Source organism: Bacillus rossius, chromosome 1, assembly GCF_032445375.1.
Source record: "Bacillus rossius redtenbacheri isolate Brsri chromosome 1, Brsri_v3, whole genome shotgun sequence".
Lineage (NCBI taxonomy): Eukaryota > Metazoa > Arthropoda > Insecta > Phasmatodea > Bacillidae > Bacillus > Bacillus rossius.
Window position 1 is genome coordinate 355764849 of NC_086330.1, and position 20266 is coordinate 355785114.

Below are 20266 nucleotides of genomic sequence, written 5' to 3' on the forward strand. Positions count from 1 at the left end.
AGGTGGTTGGGGGGGGGGGGGGGGGGTAAGCTCCGAGCGCCAGGTCCGGCGATGGGTCTCGGCGCTATTAACATTCTTCGTCGCACGGAGCCCGGCAGCTTAAAAAATCAATGGGAATATTTCTTTCTTTCTCTCTCTCTCTCTCTCTGGGCGTCCCTCGCGAGAGAATATTCCCTGGAAAGGGGAAATGAAGGCAAAGGAAAGGGTTGCACCTCCTCGCGTTTTGTGCGAGCGTTGTTTCTGCGCCAGGGACATGTCTCGTTTTCTCGGCTACACTTTGCGAGACCCTGGGCCAGTTACTTTTGCGACACCTTGATATTTTGAATAAGGACCTTATTGGGGTGCTCGTGGGTGTTGAATAGTCCGCTAAAATAAAAGTTCTATTACAGAGGTCTTCCCCGGAAATTAGGGGGAAAAAAAAACCTTCACAAAACAGTTTTAAGTAAATCTGGAACTTAAATTTCGACGATGATTTTACCAATTTCTCTTTAAAAAATCTTAGTATTCTTTCCTCATAGGTTATTAAAGGATACGTTTTATGAATAACAACGATCAATATCGCGTCAACAATATCAGTATCGTGATATCGCTTCATTATACGAAGCAATAACATTTTTGAAAGTGTTTCTAATACGAAATCATGAGAACTGAATTGAAATTAAAATGGATTGACCAAAACTTTGAATTACACGACAATAACAATTCAACACTTACTTATCCCATTAATGTCGATCAGTTTTCGCAGGAAGCTAGATATACAAAAAAAATTAATGAGCCAGTCAATACTCGTTCAGTGATGTGTAAACGAGCAAATTCACGTGTTCTTATGTAGTTCATGTAGCTAATAAACTTATAATACGAAACTCGGACACTGATCAATAAAATATTTTCTTTTCAAGTCAATACGAAAATATCTAGCCACGAATCACACACTTTCGCTGCCTCAATCGCAAACTTCCACGGCATAAAACAATATAAACTAATATATAAAATTTTGCGCCAATTTTCGTAAGAAATACTCAGTACTATCTCGAAAAATGTATTTCATATACGCATAATAGCCATAGCCATGTGTTGTACGAAGTTACAACAACTTTATTTGTAGTATTACACACTATTTCTTGGCAACTGGTTTTCCAAAGTAATATTTTGTAAAAGTCCAGAATGTATTTTTGTGTGTACAATTTACACATAATTTCATGAGTCCAGCCGATATAAAGGTTTTGGGGTTTTCCAGAGTCAAATTTGGGTTGCTATGCTATGGTTTACTCACTGTGTGACTGGCTAGGCGAAACACCCCAGCTTGTACGAGCAACGAGTAATCTCATTATACACCATAAAGCATATTTTCTGTCAGAAACGCATTCGCCCTCGTAAAATTTAAAAAAAAATTATATGCAAAAGAAATGGTTGGTAGTCAAATTTCGGACTCCTTCAACGAAATGTTTCAGCAAAGTCTCGGTGACACGAACTTTAACTTCTCGCTGATTAGTAAAAAAAATATATATATGTAAAACTGAAGCCTTATTTTCCGTCTCCCGTGTGAATTGTCTACTGCGTTTCTCATTCCCCACACGGAAAACTTGGAAAGTTAGATGGAATGTTGCCAGCAATCCCGTTGGCCAATGTTCAGTCGTGCAACTCTTTCAATAGTCTTCCATCTTCTGAACCCGCAGTGCTTCGCTAGACGAGAGGTAACATACTCTTCCCCTTAATCTGCGAAAATCCTTCTTTTCCGTATTAGTACTACTGGTGGGGGGGGGGGGGGGGGGAAGCACTCTTGTACAAATTGTGGAATTTTCCAGTTTTGCAAGTATTGGAATGATTTATCGTGAGTACTAGAGGATAGCATTGCCGCTCTTCCAATCGATTTAACTTGGCGTTTCAAGAAGCTTCTGTAAAAAAAGTGTGTCTCAGTCTGTAACACGCTTCGCTGATTAAAATAAAATGACATTTCTTTTCCGAAGTATCCGTCGGTGCTCGATCACAGAATGTTCCGTGTTCCGAACTGAAGAACACCGATTGAGCTTACAGAAACCGCTAGTACTTCAGCGAAAGATTTTGATGTAATTATTCATATCGCTGTAATCTTAAAAAAAAGTATCCGTCGCAAAAATAAACCTTTTCTATTGAGGTTGCTAATCATTAAGCAGGTGTAGAAATTGATTTTGATTACAATGAGTTCTATTATTTTTCTCTCGTTTTCGAATGTGGAGCCGCCAGGTAGCGGTTCAGAGGTAAAAGCCAAGGCTCTATCGAGATCTCATGGCAGGGTGTTTGCGCGATAGTTTTAATGTGGTTTCGCATTTCGGGGTTGAAAGGCAGTTTAACGCCCGCGATGGAAATTTCATAAAAGTGTAAAATTTCTGCCCCAGGTAGAGAGAGCACTGAATTTTTGGTTCAATAATAATAAGTGCCGACCACTATACAATTTTTTTTTCTATTTTTTATTTTTTGGGAAATAATAAAGTTTCTTTTATGGGTATTTTCCATCACCCATAGTCCAACCACTTCCCTTTATGGCTTTTTATTGGCATTAAGTTTAGTTTGTTATTTTTTTTTACTTTGAGTTAAATTCTTGTGATGAATCTAGTCTAGACTGTACTAATCGACACCAATGCCTTACTTGGGACTCGAACCCAGAACCCCATAACACCGTTAGTAGGCCTATACGTGCGTCCGATTTGGATACCAACCTTCGCTTTTCCGATGTTCCGTATTTTCCCACGACCCACCACGGAGTTAGGGTTCTAGATTCTGCAATTAAATAAACAGAAACTAATTTTGTGTGTTTTTTTTTTTTTTTACAAAAGTTTCATTTGGGATCCAGTTGCCAATGAATAGTTTGTAATACTACAATAAATATTCTGTAACTTTGTACAACACATGGCTATGGTTATTTCTGCATACATGAAATACGTGTTTCGAGATAATACTGTGTAATTCTTATAAAAATTGGCGCATACTTTTTCTTAGATTTAATTTTTCATTCAGCATGGAATTTTAAAACATGAAAAGATAATAGTATATTCAATAATTTGACGTGAGTTTGTTTTATTATGCTTATTAATGTGCGCATTTAATACCGGAAAGCTGTTAAGGGAACGGTTTACAAATAACTTTAACTATTAGAGGTATTAATACAACACAAAGCATAAATTCCCGGGTAAGAATCCGAACCCAATATTACTGCGAACACTATTTTGTAGTGATAGAGTTGTTTTCATCTAACTGTTAAAATTTACAAATATGTGTAATTTTACATGCTTTTTTATTTACAACAAACATATATACATTGTACATTTAGCAACAAGAATAAGCTACAGGAATCGACGAAATGCTGCAACTATGGCGATGTTTGGCAGAGAAAAAACTGCACTCGTCGGGAAAACAGACTATGATAAAAAAAATGTATTTAAATCATCACGGGACTCAACACTTATCAGATAGCCTATATATTGTATTTAACTTCAGATAATACTGCAACTATACGTAATTTCAATTTTTTTCCGTAACTTGTCCTGTTTTCTTGTAAAACATAATTATTATGTTCTTATTGTGTAAAAGTTTTTTCTTAAAACATCTCTATTAGCCGACCTTTTCGCTTATCGCGCGTTTTGCTGGCCCGTTTGTGTCGGCTTAAGAGAGACTCTACTACGTATGATTTATTTCCCACCACAGAGGCGCGACGTTGTTTGGGGCTTCTCTAGCGGAAGTGAGTGTACTGCATTTGTGCCCGTAGCAGTGCCCGTGGTCCCACGGGTTTCGAATTCTGGAGTACTTCACTCTCTCTCTCTCGCTCTCTCTCTCTCACTCTCTCACTCTGCTGGTACTCGGGGATGACCACTGCTTCCTTTTGGGTCGCGAGCTTTCATTAAATCGTTATGAATATTCAATCCGCTCGCTGCTTTGAGTTTCACCCTTCACTTTTAGAATAAAGGCTAGTATAGGTCGGAGGTCACTTCACTTTATTTTAGGTGCAACAAAACAACAATAAATTACGTAAATATTTTTAAGGACACCTTAGTTCCGATGCAAATGAATTTTTTTTTCAAGTATGTACATTCTTTTCAATATAAGGTGAGGCCTTTTTCGACAGCTGCTGCAAAGAAGTAACATTAAAGATTTCGAAAGTTGCAATATAACACCAATGTTACTAATAAAAAAAATAGTATAAAATCGGGTTTAGACGGAGGAATCGAAAGACGCCATTTGGTTTCAAAGGTTTTTATGCTATATTGGCTTTCAATTTAATTTTTAAAAAATTGTTTCTTTAAAGCGTATCTACGATATAATTTAATTGGTTGACAAAAATTCATAGTGTCTGACTGCTACAAATAGTTTATCTTGTGAAGTCATTGGCGTTTAATATTGATTTTTTTTTCCCTGGAAGGACTGAGTAGCAACAATACTATGCCATTGTGTTTCAAAAATCACTTAGAGCGTTATCTTTGCCTTAACGTGTTCCGATTTCCAATTTGAAACTAAAAAAGAAATGTCCTGGGATAAGAAATACATTGTCAGACATCAAATTATCGGGGCCCCAGGATTGAAACCGGAAAATATTCAAAACCATTCGAGACGTGACTTAGAACTCTGGGCTTAGGACCAAGTAAAGGTTTGTCGCGTAGCCCTGAACATTGACGTGCACTTCATACCCGCACGATATGACGTCACGGAACTGTCTCTGTGTAAACACGGCTGGTACGCGGTCAATTGTAATTTTTTTTAAAGAAAAAATTTTTTCTTGGTTTCCCTCCCCCTCCCTTATCAATCTTTGTCATTGCGTGACGTGGTACCATGTTTTAAGATAAAAAACTGTGTCTTTTCGTACATTTTTTTAGCAACGCGAGTATATTAATACTTCAGTTCTTATTCTATTGCATCTAATACTAAAAAAATATGGCGACTTAAATTCATAAATTCAAAACTTCAGATAATTGATAATAGTGTGAAATTATAGTTTCTTTCTACCGTATCTTAACGCTTGGTCTTACACGCAATTTCGTTTACTTTATTTGCATGACCCTTATTTAAGGACTATACTTGTAAAATACATCATGTTTTGTTAATATCCACACTACTAAATATTGAAAGGCGAATTTTTTTTTACTGTCCACAAATTTGGCTATTAGTATTCATTAAACGGTTAAAACATACATTTTGGGAAAATATGTTTTTTTTAATTATGTTCTGAAGTAAAAACTAAAAGAACCTCAACATGTTTATCTCCAACTGAATCGTTAGAACATCAAAAATATAATTGTACCATTTTTTGTTTGTTTTTTAAATGTCGTCAGGACACAAGTCGCTAGAGGCCACAAATTTTAAAGTGGTCAGGTCACTCGTCACTCGTCTCCAGCCGAGGATGAACCTGGTTCGATTCCCTGCGGCGTATAGCCAGTGTTTATCGTCAGTGTGAGAACGCGACGGACGTTGCCGTGCACCGGGTTTTTTTTCTCTGAGGTATTCTCGTCCTACTTCCCTCCCCCCACCAAACCAATACGTCAATGCTTCTTCTGCATATAAATCACCCCTCATTATTGATGAACGACCGCGGTGTGAACGAGACTCCATTCATTCAGTTCCCGAGCAACTAGACTTAAGGTCCCCGCCTACCCGGGTGCACCCACGGTGCGCAGAGCTTCAGGAAAAACAATGCGATTCCCAAAATGCTCAAGATATCCGAGTGTTGTCTGTTTACGAAAATATTCTATGAGTTCACCGAGGACCTGAAAAGTACTTTTGATTTCGAATTAAGTTTTTAAACAGTATTTTTTAGAAGAGTTAAAAAGGCGTGTTTTCAGAGTAATTTTTAAGCGTGAAGCAACCGGTACAGATTCTTGAAAGCAATTAAGTTGATTGCATTACTCCTTTATATTCATTTCTCTGCTATATAATGTCACGGTCACCGCTCAAATTTCACAGGTGTCTTATGGACGACGAGAAGACTGCGCGCCAGTTCAGGGCCTTGCGCTTGGAGACACCGCGCTAGGAGCAAAAGCACCCCGCCTCACTAACACACATACATCCCGACTAGACAGGCCCCTTAATAATAAATGAATTGTTGCGACCAGGTGAATGACTATCGAAATTTGATTGTGCTTCCAATCATCAAATGAAGTGTTTGCGTAAAAAAAAAGATGGAAACTAAAGGTTTTCCAAGTGCAAATAGATTTTTTTAGACAAGAAATGCAGACTAGATTTAATACATAAAAAGAACGGATTAGTATTAATAATTTCTAATGCAGACTCTGAACTAAATGTTTATCTGTATCTCTTTGTTATCGAGGTTTTAAAATACATTTTTTTTTTAATTCCCCGGAATTTCTTTCTCCTGTTTTCTGGAAACGTACCAATTTATTATAGCCCAAAGATAGGGCTTGATCTCAGGCCAACTTAGGGTTGAATCCTCGACGCAAGGGTGCGAGCGGGCCAATCACCGCTGGGCTCTGGGGAGCAGAGGGGCGTGGCCGTCGGTCGGTAAGTCACCCAACCCGCTCCCGATTCCCGGAATAAGAGAGATATCCCCACCCCCTTCTCACAAACGAGCTTTGCCCAACCACGCGCTTCCGCAACCATCTCCGCAAACCGAACATTAAAAAAAAAATCCCCATGGTGTACTAAAATAAATAATTTGTGCGGTAACTATAATATATATGCATATGTGTGTGTTTATTTAATATATACCTTACAAATATTCTTAAATCTGTCTTGCGAACATTAGAACATTAATTTTTGAGCATGTCTCATATTGAATTACTTTAGGCAACGAATTTTTTTCTTAACTTCGACAATTTTTATAGTAGTCCAAGCCCGAAAACTTAAGGAGGTATGTCCCATTCCAGGTCATTATTTTATTTTTACTTTTATCATGGTTAAACTTGTGGACGTTTTATGTGTCCTAACTCCAACAAAAAGAAAAAAATATATATATAACGGGAAAAGTTAAATTTTTAACATTTTTGTGCAGTGTGGATAAGAAGAACACAAAAAACACCTTTAAATTTTTGGTTTTAAAGGCAATTGTGGTGGCTACTGCGAGATATGGTTTTTAATTATCCAAGGAAAAAACTATGATTTTTTAGCCTTTTAAAGTCATACAAATTCTGATTATTTTAAGAGGCCAGGTAAAATTAAATATATTTTTTTTCCTGAAAGAAATCAATCCGTTTTACATAGCAGCTAGTAAAATTGCCTTTAAACCTAAAATGTTCCAGTTTTAAATTTCATTTCATTCTCCTTATCCATACTGCATAAGAGCGTTTAAAAGGCAAAATCTGCCAGATAATTATGCAAAACGCTATATACAAACATTTTGTGAAAGTTCTGTCACTCAAAAGGTTGGAATGTTTAACTGTGGGAACGAAAATATAAGATAATAACCTCTAATAGGACATAAACCATTAATAATATATTGTGAACTATATCGTTTGTGCACAATTTAAGCCCAGGTTAAATAAAATTGCTGTTAGTTGCAGGAATATATAATTATTTTCTTAATTCTTAATGTTGATATTGAGATTGCGAAACAATGACGAAAGAAAGTAGTTAAAATGCGGTGAACTATTATAATATAACAAGCTAAGTTCTATATGATCTCGACGCAGACACATTATAACAACAGCCGTACCATCAGGTGAAATTGGTGGCATTTAAGTGACGTAACAAATAAAACGTCGTACCAGAATTTCCTATCTGTTTACGTCGACGATGTTCATCATTACGGTACGTGCAGGTGTGAGGCCGGGCCCAGGCCGTATCATTAGGCAACTTGTTCTGTCAGCAGTTGCTTGTAAACAAACAACACGTGATGCTTTGCAAGTGGCAGGAACTACCTTTCTGAGATCCGTCAAATTTTGAGACCACTCACATGGGACGACTAGAAAAGAATCATATTTATAATATAATTTTCCCAGTCTTCTCCCCACACGTTTAATGGGAGGATGAACAAATTGTTATCCTCCATCCCGTGTCAGCGGGGGCTCTCTCTTGCTCCGTCATTCCACTCCTCGATGTGTTTTATCCCTCCTCCTCATCTGGCTGTTCGCGCATCTTCCGTCGCGCCTCGCGCCTTGGCATGGCCTTGTATTCGTATCTGGTGCTCGCCAACCCCTCTCGTGGAAAATATAAAAAACCCTCTTCTCTCGCGCGAGTGTTTTATTATTCTCCTCCCCTCCTCATCACCCTTGCCTCGCACAAACACGGGGTTTCCGTGTCCCTCCCTCCCCCTCAAGACACCGCTCATTATCTTCCCCTCTTCGCAACCAAACTTTCCAGTAAATGTTTATTTTGAGGAGTGGTTTTTTTCCCCCCCCCCTCCCCCTACTCCCTTCCACGTACCATCTTCCAGCCCAGACGCGAGCTATTTTCGCCGCTTTGACACGTGTTTCCGCCCGAGTTTTTTTTTGTTTTTGTTGTTGTTTTTATCGACTGGTTGCGCGAGGCCCCCGCCACGTGTGAGTGGGAACAGGTGCCTCGTGTGACTCGGGGTTTGAAACATCCGTTCCCGGGTCGCGCGGATCCTTGGCCCGTCCTTCAACCAGCGACCGCGAGGGATCCAATCCGGAATCCAAACGCAAGTGTGAAACGTGGCGGACGTTGCCGTGAGTCGGTGTTCTCCCCCCCCCCCTCTCCGGGCCTGTTGAACCCTATGAATTTCGCCAAAGCCTTATTATCACATCACCCAGCTCTCGTCGATGTCAACGAGAAGTTCGTGCATTGACCAGTAACACCTATAAAAACATTTTCCTTTCACATCGATAGAAGTTCGTAATTGAGAGAGAGAGAGAGAGAGAGAGAGAGAGAGAGAGAGAGAGAGAGAGAGAGAGAGAGGGAGAAGCGTGAAGGAAATGTGCATTTATCAACCGTGACGAAAGCTGTAAAGAGCTCCCAAATGACACGCGTTTTTTTTCCTCCCTTCCCAAATCGTGTCTAACTTTGCAGTAATAAAGTGCACACTGCATACTTGTGATGGCATTAATGTGAGCATTAATTATCTACTCTAACTTCAGCTCATAAATGGACCCAAGCATTGTGTTTCTGTTCCGCTCATCCTAACCGCACCCACCCTAGAACATACAGTGGGCAGAGCTTTCAGAAGAAAACTCTTGATTTAAAAAAAAATGCCCAAGATATCCGAGCAGTGTCTGTTTACTTTTTCTTCAGCTTTCTGCATTGAATCTTCAGTATTGACAGAAGATTGTCCACTTCGTTCCTCATCATGACGTTTCGTGCGTCCACCTTTAATAGCTTTTTTTTTTTTTACCCATTTGAGTACCATTCCATCGGCCAAAATGTTTTCTCCATACGCTCCACTGATCTGACGACTAATTTCAGCCGCTGTCACGCCTTTAGCACTAAGAAAACGAATCACAGCGGATATCGGCGGGATTTTTAATCGTCGGAGGCATTTTAAATACTCAACAAACAAACGTAAACCTGGTCGAATGTTTCCGAAATGGCGTCTGTGGCTGGCCAACATATGTTGGTACACATGCCGACAGCAGCGCTGCCGCGGCCGAATTTCAATGCTGTACTACTTACTTAAAAATCATCCTTCGTATTTTGCAAACGCGTTGAGATTTTTTTTAATATAACAATTGTACAACCTTTACTGCGTTTTACCAGATGTTTCTTACACCTGTAGAAAATTTCTTTCTCCTAAATGCAGTACATCTCACGCTTGTAACAACATAATTGCATTTATTTTATGTTCAATGCCATACTTTCATAGTTCTCGTAGTTTTATATGCTATTGAGGAAAATTTTCAACCTCTATAGTAAATAAAATAGAATTTTTTAAATTTCTAGCATTTGGAAAGCAATTTCAATCATTTATATCATAATAATCTGCTTACATTAATGTGATAAAACGCCTAGAAATTTACTTAATTTATAATAATATAAATGGCATAAATAATTTTGTTTGGTGATTGTCACAATTTTTTACTGTCGCAATAACGCCTACTTATGTGCATAACTGTAATGAAACACATTTTCTGAACGACACTTCAGTTCCCTCTGTTTCATTACTGAAATGGTAGAAACAAATTGAAAGTAAGCAGTATATTTGTTTTCGTCTCTTTGTGGCGTCCTGAGAAGAATTTTTTTTATTATTGTTATTATATGTTCGCGAAGAGAGACTTAGCTCTTTGTTCCTCGAGAGGGGAGTAAAAGATCCAGCACCATTCACTGCAGTTTCGAGAAGAGAAAAGTTAATATTGCTTGATCCTACTTTTCTTTTATTCCCTTTCTTCCCTTTGCGTTTTCCTTACATTTTTTTTTTTTTTTTGCTATTTTTCTCTTTCTGCTCGTTCGCCATCAGCAATTTCTTTACTGGCCTCCGCGCGCGCCTGGAGTTGCCTCGTCTTTTACTTCGCCCCCGCCTGTTACATCTGCATGGCGCCCCGGCACCTGGCGGTGAGGGCCGGCATTAGCGCCGCTAACAGCCTCGCGCGGTCGTAACAGCGGTCGCCTGTTCCCTGTTCCCTGTTCCCTGTTTCCTCCCTGTCGCCCGCGCGGGGAAGCCTTCTTTTCACAGACGAGAGAGCCACACCCGAAGTTGATTTCACAGTATCTTTAATGTAGCTATCGTAACCAAATCAACCGTCCACGATGTTTTAAAGTATTTATAATGTAGCTAACCTAACCTAATTGACACATTAGTATCCTTTTATCAACACCGCCATATTTATTTACAACGAACAAAAAAAACCGAAGATGCACGATCGGGCGTTTGGCTCTCTCGTCTGTGAAAATAAGGCTTCTCCCCCCCCCCCCCCCCCGTTTGCAAGCTCCGCCGCGGACCGCGTATAGCTTCGTGGATGTACAGTACGTCCACGATAGAATGCCCCAGCTATAAATTTTGGATAGCATCAGCTGTAATCGTTGTAGAGTTTTTGGTCCTAGGTCACAATTGAATAGTGACTCGAACAATTTTTAGATAGGTACGCGCACGAGCGAGTACTGATTTGTTTTTGTTTTTTTATCGCTTGCCTTGCGACCTACGGGAAAATGGCGACTTTTCGTTTTTTTTTTTTTTTTTTTTTTTTTTGCGTTCCGCAATTTCTCTAAGGCCGAATCCGTCATTTCGGGTTCAACGTGCGTTCCCCATCGGAATCTCTTTGTACGAGGGCGGTTGAACGTCGAAGTCCCTGACCGTTTGGATTGGTCGTAATCGTCGAGTCGACAGAGCTCTTTTTCGCTGGCCTCCACGTTCACCTGACATAAAGCCATGCTATTTTTTCCCCCTTTTTGGGTTTTATAAAAGATCGTGTTTACGTTCCGCCGCTACGTGATGATTTGTCAGAGTTGAGACACGGAATTGAAGTGGCCGTTGCTTCCATTACTCCGGACGTTTTAACGAAAGTTTGGAAGAATTGGACATATGGACATTGGACAGTTGGTAATATGCCGTATATCTGAAGGTGCACATATTGAACGTTTGTAAGAAAAACTAGGTTGGTTTACATTCAATTTGCTGTATGATTTATAATTTAATTTACCATTGAAATTGGGACATTTATTTATGTACATCCTGTATGCTCAGGGAGTGGAAAATGTGTCTTTAAAAACCACTGGTTGCTAAACAGTATCAGTAATAATACATACCATGTAGTACCTTAAGCCTCGGGTGAAAAGAACGGAAGACGCATGGAACGGAAAGGTGTAACCACGGTGCTGCCATATGTGCAGGATACACGAACCAAAGTTCACAGAGCAAACACGAAACATTTTTAGTAGTAACTATGTAATGGATTTTTAAAAAGATTAGCAGTATTTTAATAAAGTTAACTATCAAAAATCAGGTCCATAGCGGATGTTTAGTTTGTTTTTCAGTCCTTTTCACTTTTTTTATCGAAGCCGTTTCTTTATATAGTTAAACATTTTGGTCTGTTCATCAGATGATTCGATAGTCGACGTAGCTTTACCAGCAACGAATTCTAGCGGAGGGTGCGGAAACTACGTGCGATTCGCGTCAAGAAATGTAATTGTAAACACAATTTGCTTATATATTTATCACGCTCGGCATTATTCTAAAGAATTCTACGTTAAATTTAATGTCCGAGTTTCCTATTATAAGTGTATTTGTAACAAGAGAACGCCAAAATGCGCTCCTTAACGGGGTTAGATGTTCACATCTCCGGCGAGTACTGAAATACTCTGTCGCGTTTTTTTTTTTCGCTGACTATATCAGGGTAGCCACTATCCTCCTTTAGCCAACTTCCCTGACATTTATCTTTTCTATCTAATTATTACTCCCTGTATCACTAGTATGACAAGATAACAGATAAATTAAATTACACAGTTTTCACCGTTACTTTTTATTTACATTACCACGTATTACCACCAATTAATCCACGTTGTTTGTACCATTCGTTAAGTTAAGGTTAGTGTAACCAGTACAACTGTTTACAGTTATATTATTATTATTATTATTATTATTATTATTATTATTGTAACATTAATTGTGTATTTCATGAACCAATATTATGTATTTAATTATGTTATTGTAAGGAGGACAACCAAAGTATAACATATATTACACCTCTGATTGCCAGAGACAACGCACTTTTAACTTCAGGGTCTTCTAAGCATTATTCTTTGGAAACTTTATTCATTTGGTCATAGTTCAGCACTCTTACACGCTAACATCCAAGTTTTATTTCACTATGCAGTTAATTTGGTTTGCTGATAGCTCCTTGGTTGCTAGGGACTGAAAGTAAATAGTGAGAAGAAGGAAGGAAGGAGACGCCATCGCCATCTTGCAGCGGGAAGACGTTTCTCGGGCTGGGGCGAACCAAAGCCTTGGTTGCCGCCCGAGGAATTGAAGATTCGCGTCATCCGCGGTCGTGTACTATCTAGAATCCTCCATTCTACGAGTTGGGAGAATAGTATCTAGACTGAATAAGTCTTAGATAGGGAGTATCGGCGACATCAAGTGCCAACTTCCGCGTCTGTCCCGTTTCGTCCCGTAGTGGTTCCAGACGACTGATGTCAGCGCCAGCTGCGATCGGCCACGATGATTGGTGAGACCAATCCAATTTAAACCAGGCTTTCTAGGACGAGAGGGAAGTCGATTCTTCAGCCAGACGCCCGGCTACCTCAGATCTTCTGTAGTTCGCCAATTACAGCTTACAGCGTCCAGTGTTCCAGCGTAGCAGCAGACCACCTGGAGGTCCTGGGAAGAGAGCCTCAAGCCTCCGACATCGTATAGCTAGACCCGGCATGGTATTCAATGTGTTCCAGTGAAGTCATTTGCATTTAATTACCGACACCTAGGTCTGAACAGAAGTTAACATACAAAATATATTATTTTGGTTGTTCTCGCTTAATCACATGTTAACAGTAACTTCACGCCCATATTCAAGGACCCATTAAAATCATATGTTTTTCAGTTATTACTATTTCATTTATAACAAACGTCAGTTAAGTAATGCAAATTTCCACTATTCACACAATACTACCAAATTTTCCTTTTAATAATTACTCTCTGGACAGTAACACAGTGCAGTGACGTGCTAGCTGGATTATCAGTCTGGTAGTCAATCCAGTAGCAGCATTCCTGGTATCTACTGCGAAGAGGGTAGGCGCCCAAAACCCCGCAAAAACCTATAATTATTTACAGTTCAACACACAGGAGCAGCATTTAGTTGACATTAGTGATAAATATTATTAATGGATAACTAATTTATCATTAAAATAGTTATCAATTTTAAGAAATAAATCCTCGGTCTCACAATAAGTACCTACACCTTCTTTCCGTTTATTTGTCATTACTTTTATTTAAGGGCTATTCCAAAATTTTTGACTCGATTCCTCCCTTGCATTTTGTTGTTCTATATAAATATTTTAAACAGATATTCATTTGCTTTAATATCATGGCTGTAAAAAGTAACTCATGCGATTATAACTACGAAGACTTGAGCACCTTTTTGCATCTGTGATATTATACTTCGTGAATATCTGTTGAAAATATTGGAAGCGAAACAACCATTAAGGGAGCTATCGATTTAAAGCTTAGAACTAGCCCTTAATAAAAGTAATCACAAATAAACGGAAAGAATGTGTTTTGTGAGACCGAGGATTAATTTCTTAAATTTGATAACTATTTTAATGATAAATTAGTTATCCATTTATAATATTTATCAATAACCTTAATTTAACGAATGGCTACAAACAACGTGGATTAATTTTGAGCACAATTATGAAAGTTTGATTATACAAATATATATTTTTTTTGTCTGACAGTGTTGGTAAAGAAAAGTAACGGTGAAAACTGTTTATTTTAATTTATTTGTCTGTTATCTTGCCATACTAGTGATACAGGGCGTAATATTTAGATAGAAAAAGAAAATATCAAGGAAATTGGCTTAAGGAAGATAGTGGGAACCCTGATATAGTCAGCGTCAAGGTACGTGTCTTACAATACTATCTACAGTTTGTCCATCGAAGGGTTGCACTTTTCGTAACATTGTGTTTTTACGAGTCGTCGCCCTCGACTTGTACTTACCGGCTGCAATGAAGTGTCACTTTGATGGGGATGGGGGAGGGGGAGGGAAAAGAAAGAAGCGACGATCCCGTGCGAGAGCGCGCGCCCGTTTTAGCAGGCTGTCCCCGCGAGAAACAGGTCGAGACACGCGTGATCAATAAACCTGGTGGGTGCTGTCCCCCCTCCCCTCCTTCATCCTCCACACCGTGGTCCCCTCTCCCCTTCCCCTCTCTCGCTCTCGGTGGAGTGCGGCGCTCGGGGACGCACCACAACGCCGAACGTACAATAACGCCGAAAACCATAACGACGAAATGCTAAATTAACCACAACGCCGACAGCTAGAAAACTGCTGTGTACCACAACGCCGAATTACCACAACGCCGAAATACATTAACCCCGAAAAAAATGTCATTGCAGGACTGCCACAAAGGTTAGGTTAGGTAAGGTTAGCACACAAATTCATTCAGTTGTTTTTCATTTTGCTCCTGTGACCCCCCCCCCTCCTCCCCTCAAGAACATTTTTCGGCGTTACTGTATTTCGGCGTTGTGGTTACACAGCAGTTTTCTAGCTGTCGGCGTTGCGGTCAATTTGGCATTCGGCGTTATTGTACGTTCGGTGTTGTGGTATTTCGGCGTTATGGTAACGACCCCACCCGCTCCTACTGACCCCCCCCCCCCCCCTCTCCATCAGTGGAGAACACGGAGGCAAGTTTGTTCAGTGAGTAGGGCTTGCGCGTCTCCTTAAAATCCTTAAATAAATATATAGCCTATATAATTTGGTTTTTCATTGAATAAAAGCCCTTAAAATAAGTCCTCAAATTCCACCAATAATTCTTTAAAAACTCCTTCATAAAGACCGCTAGCATGCAAGTAACGGATAAACGCGGGAATTTTTTTTTTAATGTTTTCTTTTGTTTCCGACGTGACAGGAAAACAGCGTTTCGCGCATGCGCAGTACATTTCGCGAATTTCCACCTGATTATTGTTTTGTAAGTAAAAAAAATGATTTTTTTGTGTATTTTCTGTTTCACTGTCGTTCTTTGAACTCATGAATGTAAATGTTAATGTGATCCAATTAAATTTTATGGCTTCAGATTTCAGATTGATACTGTGCTTGCGTTAGATTTAAACAAATAATTATTTTTTTATTAAGTATTTAACATTTTAATTTTCTTGACGGATGTTAGGATACAGAAATATTTTTCTAACTCATGATACTGGTGAAGGTGATGATGTAAAGCGGTCCTTAAAAAATTGGTTGTCTGTAAAGTCAGTTTACGGACGATAGTTTAACGTGACAACGTCATAACAATACATTGATGAAATGATTGCATACTTTTATGAATAAAATTGAATCATTTTTATTTTAATAATAAAAGAATAAATACTTGAAATTATACTAGTAATCATATTTTTTAAATGCAAGAATAATTAACCTTAATTGCCGAATATGTTGTAATAAGCAATGAAAACCACATTAACTTTTCACTTCACTTTATAAACAGTCGACGAAACAGTTCACGTGTAGATGACTTGTAATTAATTTTTAAAACTGGCGTTTAGCTATAAAGTTTAAATATAATTATGAACAAGTTTTCATATAAATAAACTGTGATCAAATATCTATCATCAATTATATGAATCACCATAATTTTTTAGTAAATTGTAACATAACATATTATTACTGCACTCGCCGACAGCGTAACGGAACACAGCGTAACGGAACAATGAACGTAACGGGACACAGCGTAACGGAACAATGTGCGTAACGGGACACTTTTTCGTGCGTGCAGCCGGCGTTCATCGATTTATTAGACGTTTTCACGTCAAAAAGTGCCTACTTTTTGATTGCACGAGAAGGTTCAAACCGTTTGATGAATTGTTAAGCTGGCCGCCTGTCCGGGCGCACGATCTCGACAACCACGAGGTCGCTAAGGGCGACACCGTATCGCGCACCGCCCGTCTCTTCGCCTCTACAAACCAGCCGCAGAACTGGCGTGGAGTTTTATCGTCGGTAATGCGCCTCTATGATTCTTGCAGCGGTGATCCTACAGTTTTATGCTGGAATATTGAAGAGTAAGGCTTCCAGCACCTACCTATACCATTTACAATACCGTGTAAATAATTTTCCATACCTAAAAAAGTGTGCGAAAACACGTGATTTAGCATTTATCACCATTCAAAATAAAACAACACTATAAACACGAAACCATGAAACAAAACTTGTATAGACCAGTTAGGTGGCTCTGAAATGCTTTTCGTTATCGGACACATTAACTGGAAATGTATTTCACCCTTCAATATTCCCACGTAAAAATAAAGCCATACAATGTATAGTGCGCTGAGTAGACTATACTCACGTTTAAAACAAACCCAGGAAATTTACTAAATTTTCAACTGAGAATGCATCTCACATAAATGGTTGTTGATACCAACATTGACCATGTGTGATACGAATTAGAAATCCATATTTACGAATATTTACTTTTGCAACTATTGAAATATTGGCTCATCCCTGATCTAGACAATTTATAATGAGATCTGTTTTTCAATCGGCCCTAACTCCAGCTGCGCTTAACATGTTGCATTTTCGATTTGAGGTACTGCGTGCAATCAGCGACACGATAACAACTGATGGATATTAGAAAAATAAAGAAAGGCAAGGTTGGCTTTGATTGACAAGTAAATAAGAAGGTTTCAATGAGAATCAGTGCCTAAGTTTGAGAAATACTTTGGAGAACTAATGGAACTCACTTGCACATCAGTAAATGTTGTTTCTGAACAAAATGGGAGAATCCACTTACTCAAGGGCAGAAGTTTAGTTTTTGTTTTCTTTCAAATTAACCATCGAATCTCACTGGTTGGGAAGACATGAAAAAAAAAAAAGTATTTTGGTGAAATAAAATATTATTTTCTTACTATAGACCCAAACAAATATTTTGTGGTGACAGAGTTTTTTTTTGTTCCCACGAAATCCATTTATTTATACGTGATGGTCAACGCAGAATTATGGAAAAACATAATATTCATTAACCCTGAGCCAGACTCCCAACTATTCTGCGCTCGTGCGTCATAGTTTATTATTTCTTTTTTATGTAGTAAAAGTAAAATATATGTTATGTCTATTACGTAAGTTAAATTCTCACAATAATTCTTTTATTTGGTGGGGGGGGGGGGGGCTTTTAGCTATTGTGAAACGTTTATAGGGTTGTTTTTTATATATATGTATGTCACACATATACACGTTAGGTATCTGTTAAAGAATAAACAGACTCGCGAAAATTAGTTTTTGTTTGTTTTCTGGGAGGGTAAATTTTCAAACGTCTAGGCGTTCGGGACTAAAATGAAAGGATTATTGGGTTATGCAGCGATATTTGAAGTACTCTAAACTTGTGTAAATAAAGTATTTCTTGCAAAATGTTTTTTTTTTCACGAGCTTTTGTTCGGGATTGATCGTAGGTTAGTGAATCTTAGATATCCCCAGGATTGTGGTGGTTCGGAAGCTGTTTCATAGTTGAAGCGTGTGGCAATTCGGCAGTGACGCGTCTTGGGTGCGTGTTGTCGTGAACGACAGAAGTCCCGCCCGTCCACACTGGAGGTTTTCCAACCTTCTCTCCTGCCCTTCCCCTTCCCACAACGCCATTTTCCTCTTAAAGCTATTCTAAGCCAAAGGGAACTTTCGAAACAGAGCGGTCGTGTATGTGTGTGTTTGTTCGTGTGCCTGCGTCTTAATTCCCGACTCCCCTCTTCATCTCTACTCCGAAAACACGCACAAATAAACATTTAACAGAGGATGCGAGCCCCCCCCCCCCCCCTTTACCAACCGAGAGTTGCGGGTAAAGATGCAGGCAGTGGCGTAGCTAAGGTGACTGACGCCCCTGGCCAGAACTGAAAATGGCGCCTCCTCTTGGATTCAAAGAGAGTGGGGGGAGGGTTCAGTAAAGCGAAACCGTCGCCCCTCCCCCCCCCTCTTCTATGCTCCGGCGCCCCTGCCACCCGCTTGCTACGCCACTGGATGCAGGAAGGGGTGAGAGGGTTTCACTTGGACTCATAATTAATCATTAATCAATTATTTAGATTATTGAAATCTTTAGCTTCACTCTGTAGGTACAATTTAGATGGTTTATTTTGAAAATGGAACAGAAGTATTCATGTACAATCTACAGATATTTCTAAATTTGTACATTTACATGAAAAAAATAAATTGAATCACATTAAAATGGTGTTCGCAGTAATACTGGGTTCGGTTTGTTACCCTGGCATTTATGCTTAATTTTGTCCCAGTACCACCAATAGTCAAAATTATTTTTAAACCGTTCCCTAAAAAGCTTTCCAGTATTAACTCCGCACATAATACGCATGATAAAACAAAATAAAGTCAAATTATTGAATATCCATGGTTTTGAAAAACTATTTTTTATTATAACATTAATTAAATTATAACATTATGAGCTAATTTTCGTACGAAATACATCGTATTATTTAGAAAAATGTGTATCGTGTGTGCAAACAATAACCATAGCCATGTGTTGTGCAAAGTTTACACTATATTTCGTGTAGTATTTACAAACTATTTGTTGGCAACTGGTTTCCAAAGGAATCTTTTGTAATGTGTAATCTTTAATTTTACATAAATATTTATGTTCCACTTACAAAAAAAATTACAGTGTGGTTAACAAATTTTTCTCCTTGTTTATAGCTGGTTCAATGGCAGGAACATTGCAGACCAATCATCAACGTGATAAGCAGAAGTCTACTTCGGTATCCAAGGACTCTGAGAAATAATCATGGCTCTGAATATAGGTCGCCTCCCCCTCCTTACCATACAGCGTGATTCTTTTTTTTTTTTTTTTTCGCACACTTGGTCGTTACACGCTATTGGTTCACAGGACCTACTGAAATACCCGGGAGTTCTGTCGTCTTCAAGACTGACTTTGCTTGTACCTGCACCCCACCTTTTCAACACGTCCCAGCTGGAGTCACATTGGCGCGAAAGACTCGATGCGATACATATAGGCAAAGTATATTTGGACCACGAGACCATGTCAGACGTATAGGCCAGACGTATCCGAACCACGAGACCTTCTTCTTCGTCGATAGCTAATAAAATATATTTCAAGCAGTCAGTTATTTTGAACATACGATTTTATACCGCGTGACGTACGGAAACAAAACAGACTAATATATTTATTTTGCCATTACATTCGCATTGCATATACGGCATACACAAAGTTTACAAACTGTAGCAGGGGAAAAAAAATTTCTCTCTATTCGCATATTCTGAAGGTCAATCAATCCTGAAATTACTACAGGCAAATTCCGTGCTGGTTCTTTAACGATTGTCTGTCGAAAAGGCGCAAATCTTAAATAAAAAGAACGAATCTGTTTCGCTTGCCACGATAATCCCCAGTTAAAGTAGTAAGCAAGTTATATCACTATATTTTTTATAGTTATTTGCTTGGCAGAAGTTTTTCCATCGTCCAGAATGCATTCCTGCAGCAAATTCATTTCACACCTTTTCACCAAATCGATGATTTTTCTAACGAGTAAGTGATAACGTTTTACTTTTAACACGATTTTATTAGCTTCATTTGTAACTGACTAACGAACTATGTTAACAAATGTTGGAAGTCATTTTAACATACTTATAACTGTCGTATCGATTTGAAACTTTACAATGACAATACAATAATTTGGTAATATCGAACTGATCTGATGATGAGTCCGGAGTTGGATAGTGGAGCACTTCAATGGCTACTAGTAAACTGTACA

At 38.8% G+C, this 20266-nt stretch overlaps 1 protein-coding gene across 6 annotated transcripts in view; it reads left to right on the plus strand.

Annotated features, from left to right (window-relative positions):
* Window positions 1-20266, plus strand: part of LOC134528267 (uncharacterized protein CG43867) — a 553493-nt gene that overhangs the window by 83704 nt on the left and 449523 nt on the right. The gene's annotated exons all lie outside the window — the stretch shown is intronic.